Raw genomic sequence first — 20276 nt, forward strand, 5'->3', positions numbered from 1 at the left:
CTTGAATCTACATAAAGACATAGTAAGCACTAGTAAAAGTAATGCCAAAGGTAAATAGAAAACACAGTGAAAACTGCTATTGTTTTAATTCTTTTCTTCTCATATCTAATTTTTAAATAATTGCAAAAATAAATTATTATAAAATAATGTTGATAGGTTATGATACATAAAGATGCAATTTTCATGACAATAAGCACTAATAAGGGGGAGAAAAAATATATCAAAGCAAAGCTTTGTATACTATTGAAATTGTTGGCATTAATCTGTTCAAAATTATTTTATGTGAAGATGTTTATTATAATCACTAGGGCAATCATTAAGAAAATATTTCAAAGATATGTAAAAAAAGACACAAAAACATCAATTGGTATGCTAGAGGATGTCTATCTCAAAATCAGGCATTAATGAATAAATACAGGAACAAAAAAAAGAGAGATGTACAGAAAAGATAGAAAATGACAAAGATAAATGCTTCCTCATTGATAAGTACATATCATAAAAATTGACTACATTTTTAAGCAGGAGTCAGATATTGGCACAATGTGTTTTAGAAAAAACAGGATCAAACTTTATGCTGTCTATAAGAGACCAACCTGCTATATACTCAAAAGACTCAAATAATTTGAAAGTGATAAGATGAAACAAAATTTATGTGTGTCATTGTTAATTGAATATATCAATTTTACTGGGCCACAGAGGGCCCAGATACTTTGTCAATGATTATTTCGGGTATTTCTGTGAGAGTGATATAGCATGAGATTAACAATTAAATCAGTAGACTGAGTAAAGCAAATTTCCTTCCCTACTATGGATGGGTCTCTCCCAACTATTCAATTGAAAGCCTGAATTGAACTCAAAGCCTGACTTTCCCCTGAGAAAGAGAAAATCCTGCCTAATTGGCGGTGAACTGAGACCCTGTTTCTTTCTGCTTTTGGACCTGCTTTCCTTCATACAGAATCTATCACAACAACTCTTGGTTCTCAGGCCTGCAGACTGATGAGAACTTAATCACTTGTTCTGGGTTTCTATCTTGCTGACTCAAGATGTTGGAACTTGCCAGCCTCTATAATGCATAAGTCAGATTTAATAATGAATCTCTTGCTACATATATGCATATCTTATTGACTTTCTCTGGAGAATTCTAACACACTGTGAAAACAACAACCAAAAAAAGAGGTGGAATGGGATCTCTAATAACAGACCAAAATCTGACAAAATTGAAGGGAAAAAATAGCCATGCGTAGCAAGAGCTAGAGATTTTCCTTCAAATATTGGATAGAACAACTAGGAAGAAGGTAAGCAAAGAAATGGGAGATATGAACAACACCACATATTAATTAGATTAAAAAATGCATAGAACACCCCATCATACAATAGCAGCAGTGATAATTAAGCAGTAATGATAATTAAGCCATGGTCTAAAATAAGCCTCAATAAATTTAAAATGATTGAAATCCTGTAAAATATGTTTTTCAACCAAAATAGAGTTAAATTAGAAACCAATAATGAGAGAAAATTATAGAATTTACAAATGTGAGAAAATTAAATAACAGATTCCTAATAACCAGTGGATCAATGAAGAGATCACATCAAACAACTTAAGATGAATGTAAAAGAAACCATATAACAAAACAAAGATATGTGTTTTTTTTAATAGTGCTTACAGGAAAATCTGTAGCTATAGATGTCTATACTACAGAAGAAAATTTCTCAGATCAACACCTTAAGAAGCTAGAAAAAGAACATAAAACGAAACCCAAAGAAAGGAGAAGAAAAGAAATAGCAAAGATTAAAATCTAAATAAGTGAAATAAAAATTGAAAGTTGAAAATAAATCTGAAAGTTGCATCTTTGAAAAAAAAACAACAAAATTGACTAAGCTTTCCTTAGAGTGACTGTAAAGAGATTTTTTGAATTTCTAAAATCACAGGTGAAAATTGTGCATGGCACCAGTCTTACAGAAGAAAGAATTATTATAAGGGAATATTAGGAAAAACTGTTTACCAAAAAGTTAGATAATCTAGATGAAATGGACAAATCCCTCAAAAGACATTAAAAAATATCTGAATAGACTTAACTTCGTGAAGAAACTGAATTAGTTAAATAATAACAATAGTAACTCCCATGAAAAGTCTGGACTGAGACAATTTCTTTGGTGAATTCTGTTAAGTATTCTAAACCAGTTTTTCACAAGTTCATCTCAAAAGTAGAAGAAGAAGTCCTTCTAAAATTTTTCTATAAGTCCAATATTTCATTTAAATCAATACCAGAGTTTTCACAAGAAAATGACATATACTAGCCTATATGAAGACAGATATAAAAATCTTTATCAAACTATTAGTAAATTAGGTCCAACAACATTTCATATCATGATCAAGTGGAATTTATCTTGAAAATGCAATGGAGGTTTAACATACAAAATTAAATTAATATAGTATATAATATTAATAGAATAAAAAATAATGATCATTTCAATAAATACAGAAAACATGATAAATTCCATCTTCTTTTCATGATAGTAATACCAAGACTCAAGAATGAAAGGGAATATCCTCAACTTCCATATACAAAGGGCAGCTATGAAAACCCACAGCTAACCACACACCCAATGGTGAAGGACCGAATGTTGCTTCTCAGATCAGGAAAAAGACAAGGATATCTGTACTCCTTATTTCTGCTCAGCATTGTACAGGAGTCTCTAGACAGGGAAATCGAACAAGAAAAGAAAGAAAGGCAGCTAATTATAAAGAGTAAAACTATCTATAATGAAAGCTGACATGATTTTGTGTTTTAAAAATCCTAAGAATTGAACAAATGTCTATCATAACTAATAAAATAGAAATGTTGCAGGATATATAAAATATATACAAATCAATTATATTTCTATATACTTGCAAAAAACCACCTAAAAATGAGATATAAAAACACAATAGGAAGAAGTCTTCGTGATCTTGAATTTGATGATATTTTCCTAGACTTAAAAAAAGCATATGTGGCAAAAGAAAATACAGATACACTGATTTCATCAAAATTTAAAAATGTATTTTCAAAGGACACCATGAAAAAAGTGAAAATACTACTGCAGAAGAGGAGAAAATCTTTTCAAGTTACATATATGTAAATAATTTGTATCCATAAACCTGAGAGTCAACAATTAAAAGTCATTTCTTAAAAAATGATTCACAAATTGTCAATAGACATATAAGAAGATGCACAACATTATGAATCATTAGAAACTGCAAATCAAACTTATGAGATACCACTTCACACCTATTAGAATGGCTAAAACAAACAAGGTAGACTATAACAAATGTTGGTAAGAATGTGAAGAAATTCAAATCCTTATCTACTTCTGTCAGGATTGTAAAATTGGGTTGCATCTTAGAAAACTATTTGACATTTCCTCAAATTTTAAGCATAAATTGATGACATATCTGATATAAATATGATTTCCACTGTTACAATAGCCAAAAGCATGTCTAAAAAAAATCTATATAAATGTACTTTGAAACACTCTCCATAATAGTCAAAAGTGAAAATAATCCAGATGTTCATCAACTGAGAACTGTATATAAAATAAGTATCTGAATTTTAGTAACATTAAAAAGGAATGAAGCATTAATGCATGCTACAATATGGATGAATCTCAAAAATGTTGTGCGAAGTAAAAGAAGTCCGTCACAAAAGACCACATAGGGTACATTTCCATGCATATAAATATTCAGAATAGACAAATTCATTGAGACAGAAAGTAGATTAGTGACCAGGGTGAGACAGTAGAGAATGGGGAGCGACTGTTAATGAAATTAGAAATGAGATAATGAAAATGTTCTAAATGCGACAGTAGTGATGGTTGTTTAACTCTAAATACATTGAAAAAATTGAATTGACGTTTTAAAAGGGGGAAGAAGTATATAGTATATAAGTTATATTTCAATAATGGAAATGAAAAGGAATGTTACAAAAAGGTCATTAATCCTATTTTAATTTCTAATAAAATCAGAATGACAGAATTTAAATTTTATCAGCAAAAGTAAAATAATTTGAGAGATTAAGAAGACATCGAGTGAACAAATAAATGGTGAAAGTCAGATGGGCATACTAATAATTCATTTGGTGAACACTCCTTGTCACTATGGTAATATTGACTGTTAAACAGTTTTAAAATACATTCATATTTAGTCAGGTTTTCTGTAATTCATATCTATGTTGGTCTATTGGCCAAACAATGATTCAAACAAGTAATAAACAAGAAAACTGATTTTAACACAAAAAATAGTGAATCAAAAAAAAAATGGTAATAGCTTTGCAATTATTTCTTGATTTAAATAATGAGTATACAGGAAATTACTATCATGTATCATTTTAACAAACCATATGCAGTTACATGATGGTATATTATACATGAAAAGTCTATGATATTGTTAATCTATAAATGTTTTGTATTTTTTATGAGTTAAAGGCCAGCATTGCAACCAAGACATGAAATTTTGTTAGTAGGTAGACAAAGACTAATTTTGGGATAAAGCTGAGCTATTACTATGGTTTAATTGTAATCTGTTGATGTGGGAAATTTTAGGTTTATTTTTTAAAACAACTGATAGAAGAAGAAAAGATTAGTTTAAAAAATACTTGGTGTGTCTACATTTAAAATGTAGTTAAAAATGTTCAGTTTCATATTTGTGACTCTCAAAAGTATATCCCTTTTTCTAATTATTATACATTATCCTAGTCTCAATGTTAGTAGTAATCTCTTCTACAGACTTACATTTAGCCTATTTTAATATTTCTTGAAAAATGTCTTTCTATAACATGTAGCTCTTCACCTGTAATCCTATGCATTTATAATCTAACATTTCAGGGTAATTTTAATTTAATGTAGTTCAACAACCATATAAAAAGGATTTTTATATTCAGAGTGGACCATAATAAAAGACTCCTATGTGATATAAATCCATTATGCTCATTCACTAAATGTTACTTCTCATTAAACTCTGATTATATATTGCCAAAGACAAGGATCCAGGAAACCTGTGAAAATAGTCAATAATATTCTATTATTTCTCACTACTCTTAAACTACTTGTGGTTTATCTTTTAGATAGGGAATATTTTTGGTTCTTAATGCATAATACTTATTATTCTTCATTTTCAATCTTATAAATATTGAATTCAGTACTCTCCTGAAAGTGACTTTTCTTATTATTTTCCTATATTTTTATTATGCTAATTCTGATGATTCCACCAAAATAAACCTTGAAGGCATGTTTTATTGTCACAATGCATTGAAACATGAAAGAGGTTACCAACTATTTATTACTTTATATCATTTCAGACATTTCAAAAAGGCACTTAGGTAATGCTAAATTTGAGATTAAATATCAAGGATAATATTAATTTTCCTTTGTACTATTTACTTAAATTAAGGCTCAATGATTATGTAATCATTTTAATGACTAGGCTAAATACTTTAGTTACTATAAAAGTACTATCAAGGTCTCTGTCACATCCAAACATTATCTTGATTTGGAGATTTACAATTTATCTTATAAAAAACCCATGCTCAAAAAAAAAAAAAAAAAACCAAAACACTTTTATTTCTAGTAAAGTTTGGATTTTCATCAAATATGAAATAGCCATCAGAGCTTGTTCCAATAATCAGTAATTGATTTTCATGGTTTGCTTTTCAGAGCAAATTATTTTTAGGACACATTTTTCAAAGCTATATAAAGTATTCACTATAGTTTTTCAGTTTTTCTTATAGCATATTTTGTTCATCAAAATCTTTACTTATTTAAGTGATATCGTTTTAGCTGGCACCTCAGATATTATTCAGATATTCTAATTTTATGTGTAGTATACGTATTTTAGTATGATAATCAGTAGTATTACAACATTTTAAAAAATCTTGCGGATAAAATTATGTAGACCACCACCTCATTCTCTCACACAATTCACTCTACTGCAAACCAGGGAAGTGGAGGTTTGAAAACAGACTCTTTAACCAGACAACCTGGATTAATGCCTCAATTTAACCCAATAATAGTCATGTGACTCCTAAGTAGATTAAACTTTTTGGTTTGGACTTCACTACCACTATAGGGAGGTTATTAATAATAGTTATTTCTTAGGATTGTAATGATAATAAATGAGTTAGCAATCTGACATGTGGAAAGTATTTAACAATATTTGTTAAATATTATTTTTATTATATGCTTATAACATGTTTGCTATAAATTTATTTATTTTTATTAAGCATTAAGAAAATTTCCAAACCCTAGAATTTCTAATTTGTCCTTAAAACAGCATCTGTTTTTAACAGCTTGAATTCAGGAACAAATTAAATGTCACAAAATACACCCACTGTAAGTGTGCAACTCAATGATTTTAATCAGTAGATATTTGTTGCACCATCAAAACAATATTTAAGAAATTTTCATCACAGCCAAATATTCCTTTATGCCTGTTTGCTGACAATTCCGGAAGCACTCCTAGTCCCAGGTGACCACTGATTTTATTTCTGTGTCTATAAATCTGTCTTTTAAACACATTTTGTAGAGATGCAATCATATAATAACAATCTTCTGCATCTGGCTCCTTTCATTTAACATAATGTCTTCAAGATATATCCATGTCATTGCATGTATCAGTAGCATGCTCCATTTTACTGCTGAACAGTACTCATTTTATTGCTGAAAACCATGCATTTTATTTATCCATTCATCAGTTCAACAACATATGGATTATTTCCAGTTTTTTACAACCATGAAAAATGTTGCCATGAAAATTCATGTAAAAATATTTTTTCAAACATATGCTTTTATTTCTCTAGGGTAGATGGATAGGACTGGAAATAATGAGTTGCATAATAAGTTCATATTTAACTTTTTAATAAATGTCTCTAATAAATGCCAAAATGTTTCCCAAAACTTTGGAAGTACTTTGCCTTCCACCAGCAATGTGTAAGTGATGCAGTTTCTCCACATTTTGGACAACACTTGGTATTATCTGTCATTTTATGATAGCCATTCCTGCAGTATCCATTTGTGCTCTCAATTTGTACTTTCCTAATGCCAAAATGACAGTTAGCATGTTTGTATATGTTTTTTGCCATTCCAATATTGATTTTGGTAAAATATTTATTTATTGAAAGCTCTGTCCAGCCATTATTATTTTAAAGTTTCTACTATAATTTGAATTAATCTATTGGTCCACCAGGGGAATATCATACAGAATAATTACAATGCCCTTAAAATCCTCTTTGCTCAGCCAGGTGTGGTGGTGCATGCCTGAATCCCAGCAGCTTTCAAGGCTATAACAAGAGGATCACAAGTTCAAAGCCAGCCTCAGTAATAGTGAGGTGCTAAGCAACTCAGTGACAGCATGTCTCTTAAAAAATACAAAGTAGGGCTGGGGATATGGCTCAGTGGTTGAGAGTCCCTGAGTTCAATCCTCAATACCCCCCTCCCCCCAAAAAAAATCCTCTTTTCTCTGCTTATTCCTTTCTCCCTAACAGCTGGCAACCTCTGATCTTTTTACTATGTTCAGATTTCTGTCTTTTCCATGCAAACTATCTATTTGGGGTATTGATTATGTCAGTACAAGTTCAAGGACTATAACACACACACACACACACACACACACACACACACACCAAAATATTAATATATTATTTGTGGCACAGGATGTTAATGTGAGGAGTTGTGCTCATGTGGGGCAGGGAGTATATAAAAAATATCTATAACTTCCCTCAATTTTTCTGTGAACCTAAATTTTCTCTTAAAATGAAAAAAAATAATAATCTGGAGCCTTAATAATAAACAGTATCTATACCATGCTCAGAATACAATGTAAATATATGAATACTCTAAATTTATGTACACAAACATTAATCCTTAAATGAAAATTTAGATCATTAAATTAAATCTGTCTATAAATGAAGTGAAATGTAATATATCCTTTAACCCAGTTATTTCACTCACAGATTTAAGTTTAGGGAAATTCCTGCACAAGTTTGCAAGGATACATAGACATGGATGTTTTATTTTGGTACTATTCACAGAAGTGCCAGAATTAGGATAATCAAGAAAAGTTGGAGACAATGTTAAGAAAATGAATAAGTAAATTATACCAGATTTGTACAATGGATACATGTACAATCACCATCATATAAACAATTTCATATGTATAAAATTGAATTATAGCTATATGAATTAAGTACAGAGGACTTATTTAATGGGACATACTTTATATGATAAGTACTTTTCAAAGTACATACATAAAACTCATTAGACAATTGCATAAATAGAGAAGTGGGGATTAGGGTTGAAGAATAAGAAAAAGGTGAGTTAGGAGAATAGCATGAAACAAAATGCAAAATATCATGAGATGACCTCTGTGTACCTGAGATGAACACAAAAGAGAAACAACTACCTAAATAAAAATTTTTCACCAATTATTAATCATTTTATCCTGTTAGGAAAATAAAGTCTATAAATTTATTTGTTTATTATTTTCATTGTACTTACTTAAGATGGAGAAAGAAAAGTATGGAAAAACATTCTTCCTCACGGTAACTCAGAGAGTGGAAAAGCATAAATAGAACAACGATCATGGATGACATCTTGAGTAATATTTTATCACCATTTTCTCTCATTAGAGTAAATACAAGAGGAAAAATGTTAGGAAATAAAAGTATAAAATCATTCCAGAGGAATAATACGCAGTGTAAATATTTCCTCCTTTTTATCTCTAGTGACAAAAATCAAGGAATTATTTTACAAAAAAGCAAAAAGGAGAAGAAATATCTGAATTTTCTTTAACTGATTTCTTTTCTTATTTTAACTTCATTGTGTAGTAGAAACGGATTTCTCATTTTGAAACCAACAAAGTGTGGCATTTTGGCTTTCCCACTCTGACCTTGTGTGGATTTTCTATTTGCATATTCCATCTCAACTGCAGTATTTCTCAGTATCAAGGACTAGATACACAGCAGAGCTGTGCTTCTTAATGTATCATCTGTTCACAATGGTTTTGCATAATGGCTCTGTGTTGCTTGGAGATGTGCACTTAATCGAAGCAATCCGTACAACACACTGTAATGCTCCACACTTAAATTAGCTCTTCCGCATATTAAGGGGATGGGGAGGTGAGGGAAAAATTCATCTAGAGGTTAAAGGAGAATTCACATAGCTTTTCCACAACTAATATGTCATAAAATATTAAATGACAGTTCATTTACTCTTACTGGCCCCTTTCATTAAGAACTTTTTGAAGAGTAAAGTATGAATAAATTCTACACATCTTTTGTTGCAGTGGGAGGGAAATAGTTTATTTAAAACAAGGGCAAACTGAGGAAAAAGTATCCTATTTTAATGTCAAATTTAATGCATATGTTCTCCATCTTGGCTTTCAAAATCTAAAATTAGCATAGATAACTGGACATGCTAACTGTTTTAATAAAAATATCATTCATTATAACATTCTTTAAAGATCACTATTGAACCACAGTTGGCTATTATTTCACATTTACAAATATCAATTTTAGCTGTTTAATTTGATAAGGTAAACTGTATAGAGAAAACAACCTATGCTGATAGCACAGAAATTTTTTATTAAAAATTTCAAATTTATTAAAATTTGTTTATGCTCAGTCTTTGTTAGTGCTAGATATTTTTTCTCTTTCATAAAAATAAATTTTAAAACATATTTCTGATAGTATTTAAAATGCAAACAAGTAATATTAAAGATACACTAAGACATTATTAACAAATAGAGTTAGCATCTATGGCCTCAAAAAGGTTAAGAAACGTGATGGAGAACAAATACTAAATGGAAATCTGGGATTTAAGCCCAAGCAATTTAACTTCAGGGAGTGTATTTTTAATTAATATAATAGGCTGTCAGTAAGACCATCTGCAGAGAGATTGAGCTTGATTCTGAGTACTGAAAGGAGAATAGCACTAAGGATGGTCAGAATGGAGAAGGACATACATAAGTTTATACAACTTCCTGTTTTACCCTAAAGTGCATACTTTAGGGTAAAGAATTTCTTCTTTATGTACTTAAGAAGTGTACTTGAGAAGTGAATTTCTCAAGTGTATTTAGCTTGGAATATATGTTAGCACTGCATATTTGTCCATTGATAAATGAAAATGGTAACTGAATTATAACTGAATGAAAGGTTCAGAAAAATGGGGGAAAAAAAGACCAGAAAAGAAATATTCAGACCATTCTTTTAGATATTTTACTGACATCAAATTTCTTTAATATCATGAAGTTATGATTAGGATGAAGTTATGATATGATTCAATCTATTATGCTAACCAAGGTATAACTGATTGCATGGATTCTATGACCTATATAAAAATGAATTAAATTTTAATCATTTATTTCGTCATGACAACAATCTTTATTATAACATAAAAAATAAAATAAAGATCCTTTTGGTTCATAAGTGTGATGATTACTGAGAGTTCAAGTGGCTGTTCTGGGAGATGTGCCTTGCTCTGAACCTTGTTACCACATCTGCACATTACCCATCTGTTGTTAAAAAAAAAAATGCTATGGAAGGTATTTTTCTTAGGTAAATTTAAACTCCTTCCTTTTCTCCTGAGTTCTTGTTTCTTTTTAATAAATGATGTAATTCCACCTTAGTCTGATCTCTCCTCCTGTGGCCCATTAGTCACCCTAGAAATTGTATAAAAAGAACAAAAAATTATCTTTCTTATTACCTTCCAATACCTATCATACACAATTGTGTTCAATTTTCAATTTTTTATCTTTTTTCATTTTTTTTACAATTCTATAACAACTAAAGGATAAAGTCTAACTCTAAATAATGACAGATCTGATCGTTCACGATCTCTTTCCCCTCTATACATAATTCCAGGATATTATATTTTCACTTCCCTGAACACAGTTGCTTCAAAATGTGTTCAGGCTTCATCTCCTGGGTAAAAATTTACAGACTAGCCCTGGCAAACTACCCTAAAAAGAGTTTAATTATTGTATTTGCACATAAAAGTGAACACTAAAAATTTTCATTATGTGGACTCATCATTTTCAGTATGTTAACAGTACTTGTATGAAAGTCAATGTTAATTTTTTTCTTATAAGCATAAATACCAAAATAAGTTTATATATAATTATTTCAAATTATTAAGATACCAACTAAGTATAACATAACTAACTTTATCATTTACACTATTTTCATTAAGTAGATGGAAGGCTGATGGCTTTTACAAGTAGATAATACAGAAATCAAGATTCAGGGAGGGGAGGAGAGAAATAGAGAGAAAAGCATACAGGCAACTTCACTTAAACAGTAGCTTTGAGTACTAAATAGTTAATTTTTTAACCAATTAATCTCTAAAACAACATGGATCTGAAAGTTTTTATAATTCTTACACATTTTTTAACGCTAAGTAAAGAACTTTCACAATATTTTAACAAGAAAATGTTATTAAAGTTAAATCTTTCATAAACAATTAAAATATACTTTTTATAAATGTAGAAAATTATTCCCTAAGAATTTGACTAATCATATTTTCTTTAAAGAAAATATATAAGAAAATAACTGAGAACATGTTTTATGTTCAACTTTAACTTTGAAATGCCTATATTGAAATAAAAGAAGTACTAAAAATATTATTTCTCATTCTTCAGATAGTTTACATTATTGGTTTTTATATATTATATATGAATATATAAGTATGTATAATATTATATTGTGTATACTGTATATAGCATATATATGCATATTTTATTTATGTATAAATATATATTATATAATTCTAAGTAACTCTTAAAGATCTATATATCTATATATGTTATATGTATACACAGCTTTCACAGCAATAGTTCATATCAATGGCAGCAATGTTTCTTTTCAAGATAATCTATCTAGTATGAATGATGAAACAAAAGCCTACTGGCTGATAGCTGTGAAACAGCAAATGTCTACCAGAAAAAAAGACAGGAAGTTGGATAGGATGGCTGTTCAATAAGGCTCTGTCACATAAATATAGCATTCAGCAACCAATACTTAAAGCAACCCACTAAACTGTTAGCCACTAGTTGTGGTTTTCAGACCTTCTAAAATTTAGATTTAGGATAAATTGCAATTTTTCCATTTTTCTTTTTTTTTCCTGCTTTCTTTCTCCCCATGTTCCACCCCTTTTCTTTTCTACATTTATAGGAGAGAACAAGGATATGGGCAAAAGTAAAAAAGAAAAAAAAAAGCAACAACATCAACAAAACCTCTCTCCATTAGATATTTTGTGGAGGTCTGAATTGTATTTAAGTTCATGTTACATAACACTGAATCAAGAAATTACTCTCTCACTGCCATGAAGAGAAAATAATTGTTTGCTTTATAACAGTATGGCAAATTGGGCTGTGGTTGTAGCTCAGTGGTAGAGCGATTGCTTAGCATGTGTGAGGCACTGGGTTTGATTCTCAGCACCACATATAAATAAATTCAAGATCCATCAACAACTAAAAGAAAATAGTAAAAAAAAAAAAAAACAGTATGGGAAATTAAAGAGGTACATAACACAACCTAAAGAAGGCCACAAAAGAACCAGATGACAGAAAGAAAACTTGTCTGACAATGAAAACACAGAAACAATATAAACATCAGATTATATTTACAAAGCATAATGAAGAAAAGCAAAACCTCGGTGGTACAATTAATAATAGGACTTTTTACTTTTTTATATTTTTTCCTTTGTTTATTGTTAGTGCTGGTGGTGCTGAGAATGGAAACCAGGGCCTTATGCATGCTAGAACATGGGAATCGACCTTTGAGATACAACCTTAGTCCCAGTGTTTTTATCCTTTAGATTGGCAATATGGCCTGATAAAATAAAATAAGATCCAAGCCCAAAGAGTACAATGCAGAACAAATAAAGTATGGGACACAAAAAAAAGAGTATTAGAACCAGAAACAAAGCCCAAAAGACATCCTTATTAAATGCTGCCTTGAAGTGTAATATTAAGCCATGTATCACCCTCAAAATAAGATGTTTTAAACTAATGTCCTCTTTCTTGGAATAGGTGTCATTTTTTGACAAAATAAAAATTTACCCCACTCTATATCCATACAGATTAGACTGAGAAATGCTTTTTTAAAATTCTATTTTTTAAGCTTGAAAAAATTAAATCATTAAGCATTATTATGAAGGAAAATCAATCTCCACCATATTATGTGAAAATTTTAGCTTCATACTAAAAAAATTTTACTTCATACTGATAATTCCATTCCATTGAATATTTACCCAGTGAGTTAGCGTGGATATATCTAAAGATTATATTCTAAATAATCTTTTTGTAATAATAAAAACTAAAAATTACGTTTCTATATGCAAAATATAGAACAGATAATATTTTAACAAATTTGGGCAAAATTTCTCAATTACCTGAGTTAAAGATTCATGGACATTTTAAATGAATATCTCAGGATACACATTAGAAACCACATTTAATCTTAGGAGTCGAAACGGTGTGAAGAGATATTACCTCATCGTAAATTTAGAGCGAAATATTGCTTTACTATTCTCCTGAGTTGCTTATATATCTGGCATTTCAACTGTGCATGTTGTCTTGGTGGACTTGTTCCACAGACAACAAAATATGTGAGAAAGAATAATTTATAAAGAAGAGAAATTTATTTTTTACAGTTCTCTAAGTCAAAGATCAAAATGCCAGCAGATTTGGTGTGTGGGAAGGGCTACTCTCTCCTTGCACAGAAGTGCCTCCCAGTAGCATCCACAGAGCTGAGGTAGAAGCAAAAGGGCAGAGGGTGCTCCCTTCAACCTCTCTCACAGGGTCACTAATCCCATTCACAAGGGCCCTCCCCATCACTTAATCACCTCCTAAAGACCCAGTCTCTTAACATGATATATCACACTGGAGATTGAGTTTCAACCTATAAATTTTGAAGGACACAGATTGCAGGACACAGATTGTCAGACATTGGAAAAAGTCTACAGTAGAAGGAAATTCCTACCCACCTGCATAGTGATATCTAGCCCACTTTGTTAGCTTTCTACTTTTCTGGGAATCCCTTTTTTAACTCAATCCTCCTTACAAAATATATCTCTGTGATCTCTAGAAAACAAATCAATGACATCATTAGTTCATTGATGAAGATACAAATAATAGGAATAAAACCCCACTATAAAATTTCAAAGTAAAATAAGATCCTTCTTATCAGGAGGTCTGTACCCCACATGACAGTGTCCTAGGGTTTTCCTCAATCCACTGGTTTGGCACCCAGTTTGCAGGTGATTAGAAATAATAGCTAGCATTACAGATGAGTCACAGAAGAATGTATTAAAAATAGAAGTGGCAGCCGACAGAATAGCCACATAATTCAGAAAGACTGTAATTTTACTATAACAATATGTTTTCATAATGGTGATTCTTAATCACCAAGAAAAATGAAATAGTATATTCTGTAATTACTGCCTTCTTAATTGTAATGGGAAAATAGTGATGATCACTTTCTAAGAAGTAGTTCATTTAAGAGGATACTTGTAGATTTTATTTGACTTTAAACATTTTGGCATTTGAACATGTAGGAATCAGTATATTAAAAAATAATTTATACCAAACTACCTATTCATTATTTAATAACACAAAATATATTGACTTTCAATTTTAGGTCTAATTATTTACTATTGTATTCTTTACTAGATACTAGAGGAGACAAACTATATTCTCAGAAGGTGGTATAGGAAAACAATATATTTTAATACACATACATTTAAAATATTTTTTAAACTCTGACATGAAGGATATAACAATATATATACCAGAATACTGGGCTAAATAAAATTACTCAGAGGCTCACATTAATTAGATTTATATATTTAATTATCTTTTATTTCTGTTTCTAAACATATATTTACCATAAATTTATATATATTTTAAGGGCAATATATTTTTTTTAATTTTCAAGACATTTGGGTGATGATGAATTTGCTTATCACAAGATTGTAATGGTAAATACAAAGAAAAGCCTTCACTATGTAGGACGAGAACTCGGATTTCCAGCACTATTTCTCAATGTGCTATTTTGCACATTCAGTGCTACCAGAACATACAATAGCTTCTTGTTTCCTAGGCTCCACATGTGTTATAACTTAGATATGAGGTATCTACCAAATGTTCATGTGTGATACAACGCAAGGAAGTTTAGAGGTAAAATGATTGGGTTATGAGAGCCTTAACCTAATGAGTGCATTTAATCCTCTGTTAGGGATTAACTTGTGTGAAAAATGTAGGCAGGTGGGGTACAACTAGAAGAGGTTGTCATTGTGAGCATGCCTTTGGAGTATGTATTTTGTTCTTGGTGAATAGAGGTCTCTCTCTGCTTCTTGGTGGCCATGTCCTTGCTTTCCATCATCACATCCCCTACCATGATGATCTTCTGTACCATCTCAGGCCCTGAGGAATGAAGTTAGCTATCTATGGACTGAGACCTCTGAGAGCATGAGCCTTAAAATAAACTTTTCCTCATCTAATTGTTCTTATTGGGTCTTTGTGTCGCAGCAGTAAAAAGGCTGACTAAAACACCATGTACTCTCTCAAATCTATAAATTCCTCTCCTCTGGAATGATCCTATAAAATAACCTGACATAAAATGGCTGGGTTCAAAGATCACTACTTCTATGAAGATCGTCTTCTCTTTCTTCAATCAGAAAAACTGTTCATGAAAAGCCTAAGACCTGAGAGAAATTGCCCGTGAGAATTCTCATAACATAAATCAATAAACAACTTCAAGAACATCTTTATTGCAAGTTTAATAATGCACTACTACTTCTTATATAGTGGTCTTTAGTACAGGCAATCCCATCATCTCAAAGCATAGATCTACATGGGCAGGTAATTTATAGTTGAAAATTAAAAATCCCTGATAGCCAGGCTTATACAGGGATACAATGCAAAATATCAGATAGTACAGAGGTTGTTCCTCAGATCTAAGGTTGTCTTGAGACTAACTGGTAATACAGAATTGTTCTAGTATGTTTTTGTAAATTTGACTTTAAGATTTTACTTAAAGGAAAGAATAGGCAGCTAATAATTAGCTTGAAAACAATTGATCCAGAAAATGGATGGACTAGCTTTTTGCTGAGCCTCTCATAGATTTGGGGGCAGCAGCAAGTTAGATTTTCCATTATTCCATGTTGCCAATTTCACTGTGTTTACATTCCTACAGACAGTGGGGTTTGGGGTAGAGTTGATATGTTTTTGTTAAATCCCAGCCATTATAATGAATTCCTAGAATAAAGCCATCCACTTCCTGTGAATTAGCCAAGAACAGACCCACAGGGAGGACTGGAATTATGCTAATTAAATAATGATACACATAAAGAGTATATGAAAAACCTTGCCAAAGAATATTATTTACAAGGTTCAGAAATAACATTTTATTTTTTCAAATAGAATCTGTCATTATTAAACATATAACTACATTGCAAATAAAAATTATTAGCAAATGATTTATTCTACTCTTTTCTTACATATTCATGATTGTTGGGAGCAGCAAATGAATTATGATCCTTGAACTGTCTGGAGACAGAGGTGATGCCCCTTCTGGGAACTCTGGGGTGCAAATGCATCAATTTGAGTCTGCCCACCTGCTGTGGTGCTGCCCTGTTCAAAGGGAAATTCCTTGCCAGCCATGGATTACAAGTTCTTAACCTTGGTTCAAATGCCAGCTGCCAGGGGTAGAGAATTATGGGCACAAGCTGATAGTTCTAATTGGACTGTTTATACCCTCAGTTTGGGGTCTGTTCACCTTGAAGAAACTGTCTCACAATAAATCCTTTTGGTGTTTAAACCTATATAATATATGTATCAAACTTGCTTGTTGACATTATTTCCCTCTCAAGGTTTAGTGACCCATCAGGCCGCAGTTTTTTCTCTATTTGGGTATCTGTCTTTTCTCCATCCCCTCATCTCCCAGTCCAGAGACCTAAAGCAACGGCCATGCAGGATAAGGCACATGCTCATAATCATTTGAGCTGTGTAAAATGCTGGGATAACATGAAGAACTGTAAATAATTCTGTTTTTATCATTTATCATCATCATCATTATAATCACTTCAATTTGTTGGTCCATTCTTGTATGATAACCAGTTATATATGTAAGTCTTTAGTTTAATGATAAGGAAAATTATTCTTCAGCTCCATCTGGCCAGATTAAAAATAAACTCTTATAATTTAACTCAGAATGTTTCAAAATTCTAACTACAAAAATATATGCATTTAGAAAACAGATAAGGTGAGTAATTTTTGTTTTTTAAATGTGTGCATGTGTCTAGCAAATGGCTGAGTTTTTTCCATGTGGTGATCAAACAGTACCCTGAGCACGCAGTACTACGATGTAATAAAAAATATATTCATTTCCATGAAATTATCCTTTGTGTTGAGGTGTATTATTCAAGGTAGATGGTAATATTAAGATAATAATCATAGTTTACATCTGCTAAGTGGTCATCATATAGAAAGCTTTATGTCAAATACTTGGTGTGTGATTTCTCATTTAATTTTGAGGAAGCTGTTATTATGGTTCACATTTTATAAATAAGTTCACTTATGTCAGTTAAGGTAAATTGCCTCTCACCTCAAATTTAAAAGTGATGCAAGTGGCACATGAAGATTGATCAGCACAGATTACAGTTAAACTCCATACATAAAATCTTAAATGTTTGGCTAAAAATTCCATTTCATGTAATTAATGAGAGGAATAATAATTTCCCCAAATTATATATTTCACCTGTAAATAGCTGAATGATAAAATTTGTCCAATAGGGTTAATGTGAAAAATGATTAGTTAATAGAGAAAACATTAAATGATAGCCATTATTACACTGGAGTTTCTCAGTTTTGATCAAGGAAGAACATTATCTAAGAAGTCCTTTGTGAATGTAAATTTTATAATAAGGGAAAAGAGGAGATCTTCCAGACACTGGCTTTAGACATCTACCTTTTCCAGAGACCGTATAAATAGCTCATCAATGAAAGAGTAATGGACTATTGAAAGTAGGAGGCCCCCAGAGAGAAAGGAAACAGTATGGAAAACATAAAAAAAAAAAAACAACTCTAATTTCTTTCATATTGCCCAGGATAAAACTGAAAAGTCTTGGGGGGTCTACAAGTCTTGGCAGTGTTTGTTCCTTCTCCCCATCACATTTCTGATTTCATTTTCTCCCTCTACTACCTCTTCTAAACTTCTCTGTCTTGGTCACTTGATTCTGGTCACAATCCCTCATTCTTTTCTTCCCAAAGGAACTTCATGTTTCTGCTTCAGAAATGTGTCCTACGTCTGGCTCAATTGCTTCTTACAGGAATCCATGTAAATATTTCCACTTGAAAGGAAACTTTTCTGATTGCAAAATAACACTTTCTACCACTTTAGACAATTCTTTTCATTTAAACTTTTTGATGCTTAAACTTAACATTTCCTAACAAATTTCATGTTCAGTGGTTTTTTACCATCCATCTTTCCCTGAACCTTTCACTCTAATGTAAGTCCCATGACTATAGGAATTTTGTTTATTTCCCTGCTGTATCTCTAGCTATTAGATAAGTGTCTGCCACATAGTAGTTCTAATACTCTGTAAATACTTCTTGAATTGACTTCTAACATCATTTGAATCAATCAATTGGGTTGACCTTGGAAAATTAATATTTTAGAATCCATGGAAAATTAGGGCTGATTTTAAATGTTTATTTTTTAACAATAATGCTTATATTTTAACAATCATTTGAAGTATCATATGATGAAGAGATTAGATATAAAAATACAAATAATTTTAGGTTACAATATATTGACCAAGCATCCCATACTTTTTCCCTTTTCAAGTACTTTCTCAAAATTATGCAAGCAAGTAAGCAAGCATATAAAAGCATTTTAATTTTCAAATACATTCTATTAAATTATTTTTTAAAATCACAATTATTTGAACTCAGTTTCATGCAAATTTTCAATAATTTTATACCTTGTGTTAAAGCATTTCACATAAAATTAATTTTACAATGGCATCAAATGGTAACTTTTTAGATAATATGTAAAATTTGTGATATTTTAGAAAATGTAGAAAAATATGTGATATTTCCACTTAAAAAAACAACCTTTCCTAATGCAAGATAGCACTGTATTTTAAACTGTGAATATTTAAGACAATCTTATAGATTATTTTATGTTAAACATAGTCATTCTTTTTAAATAATCTATAACACGTATATAGAATTTACATCATAAATATTATAAAATTTAAGTGTATAAATGAATATCATTTAGAGGAAATCAAAATAATGAAAAAATTTAGTTTACACACTCTTACAACTGTTGAACAATTGAGCAACTGTGTAGCTCTGCTTTTTTTTTTTTTTTTTTTTTTTTTTGGCCTGTGCAAACTATTGGCAATAATAATCTAAATCAAATTAGGTCAATACTCTGATTAATTTAATTTTTTGATAGTGAAGAACCTTTTCTTCACTAATACTTGTGCCACTATAACTTTTCATTACAATATTTTTATTTTTTGAAAGCACACAAATAATTTAGTTTTCTCTTTTTTCTCTACACCATGACACTTTGAACCTATTTCTTTCCATTCACAGAATTTTTCTACAACAAAAGAGAAGTGAGATCTGTGCAAATTAGTTTCCCTTGGGTTCACAGGATGCCTTGCAAGTAGACTGCACACATGCCAATGTCTGGCTGGGCACAAATGCCGCAGTCTGGCTGGGCACACAATCACGAGCCACCACACAGCTTGTAGATTCAAACAGCAACTCTTTATTCCCGAACTCACACCAGCCGTCTACAATCACGTTCTGGGGAAATCCACGTTCTCTGCCCAAATCCACGTTCTCTGCCCAAATCCACCTCTACTGGGTTTCTATCTGCAAAATATATTGTCTGAATCCCGTGAGAACTCAAGGGGAACTCAGGCAGCAGGATACGCCCTATTCCCAGCAGGAATAATCTTAAACCTTAAACCTGGAACCTAAACTGGGAACGCCCTAAACACGATTATCTTAAAACCGGGAACACCCTAATCTGCCTTGGTCCTTGAGCAAGGTCACGTACATTCAATGTCACTGCAACATGTCAGCAACATGGGGTACGCTGGCAAGGAAATTGTCATACCTACTTGGCTAATGGCTCCCAGCACACACACTCTACCTGCTGCCTCTGACTCTTGTTTGCCAAGATCTGAGCTATCTTAAACATAAAACACCAAAAAAGGCCAAAAGC

The 20276-nt window shown here is 31.2% G+C and overlaps 1 protein-coding gene and 1 pseudogene across 2 annotated transcripts in view; one reads left to right on the forward strand and one right to left on the reverse strand.

The window, feature by feature from the left end:
• The window catches only part of Ccser1 (coiled-coil serine rich protein 1), a 1227237-nt gene that overhangs the window by 87673 nt on the left and 1119288 nt on the right, over positions 1 to 20276 (reverse strand). The gene's annotated exons all lie outside the window — the stretch shown is intronic.
• Positions 10438 to 10546, forward strand: LOC124102805 (small nucleolar RNA U13; annotated as a pseudogene).

Source organism: Marmota monax, unplaced genomic scaffold, assembly GCF_021218885.2.
Source record: "Marmota monax isolate L192 unplaced genomic scaffold, Marmota_monax_Labrador192_F-V1.1 WCK01_AAM20220418_F8-fsc00002, whole genome shotgun sequence".
In the NCBI taxonomy this organism is placed as follows: Eukaryota; Metazoa; Chordata; class Mammalia; order Rodentia; family Sciuridae; genus Marmota; species Marmota monax.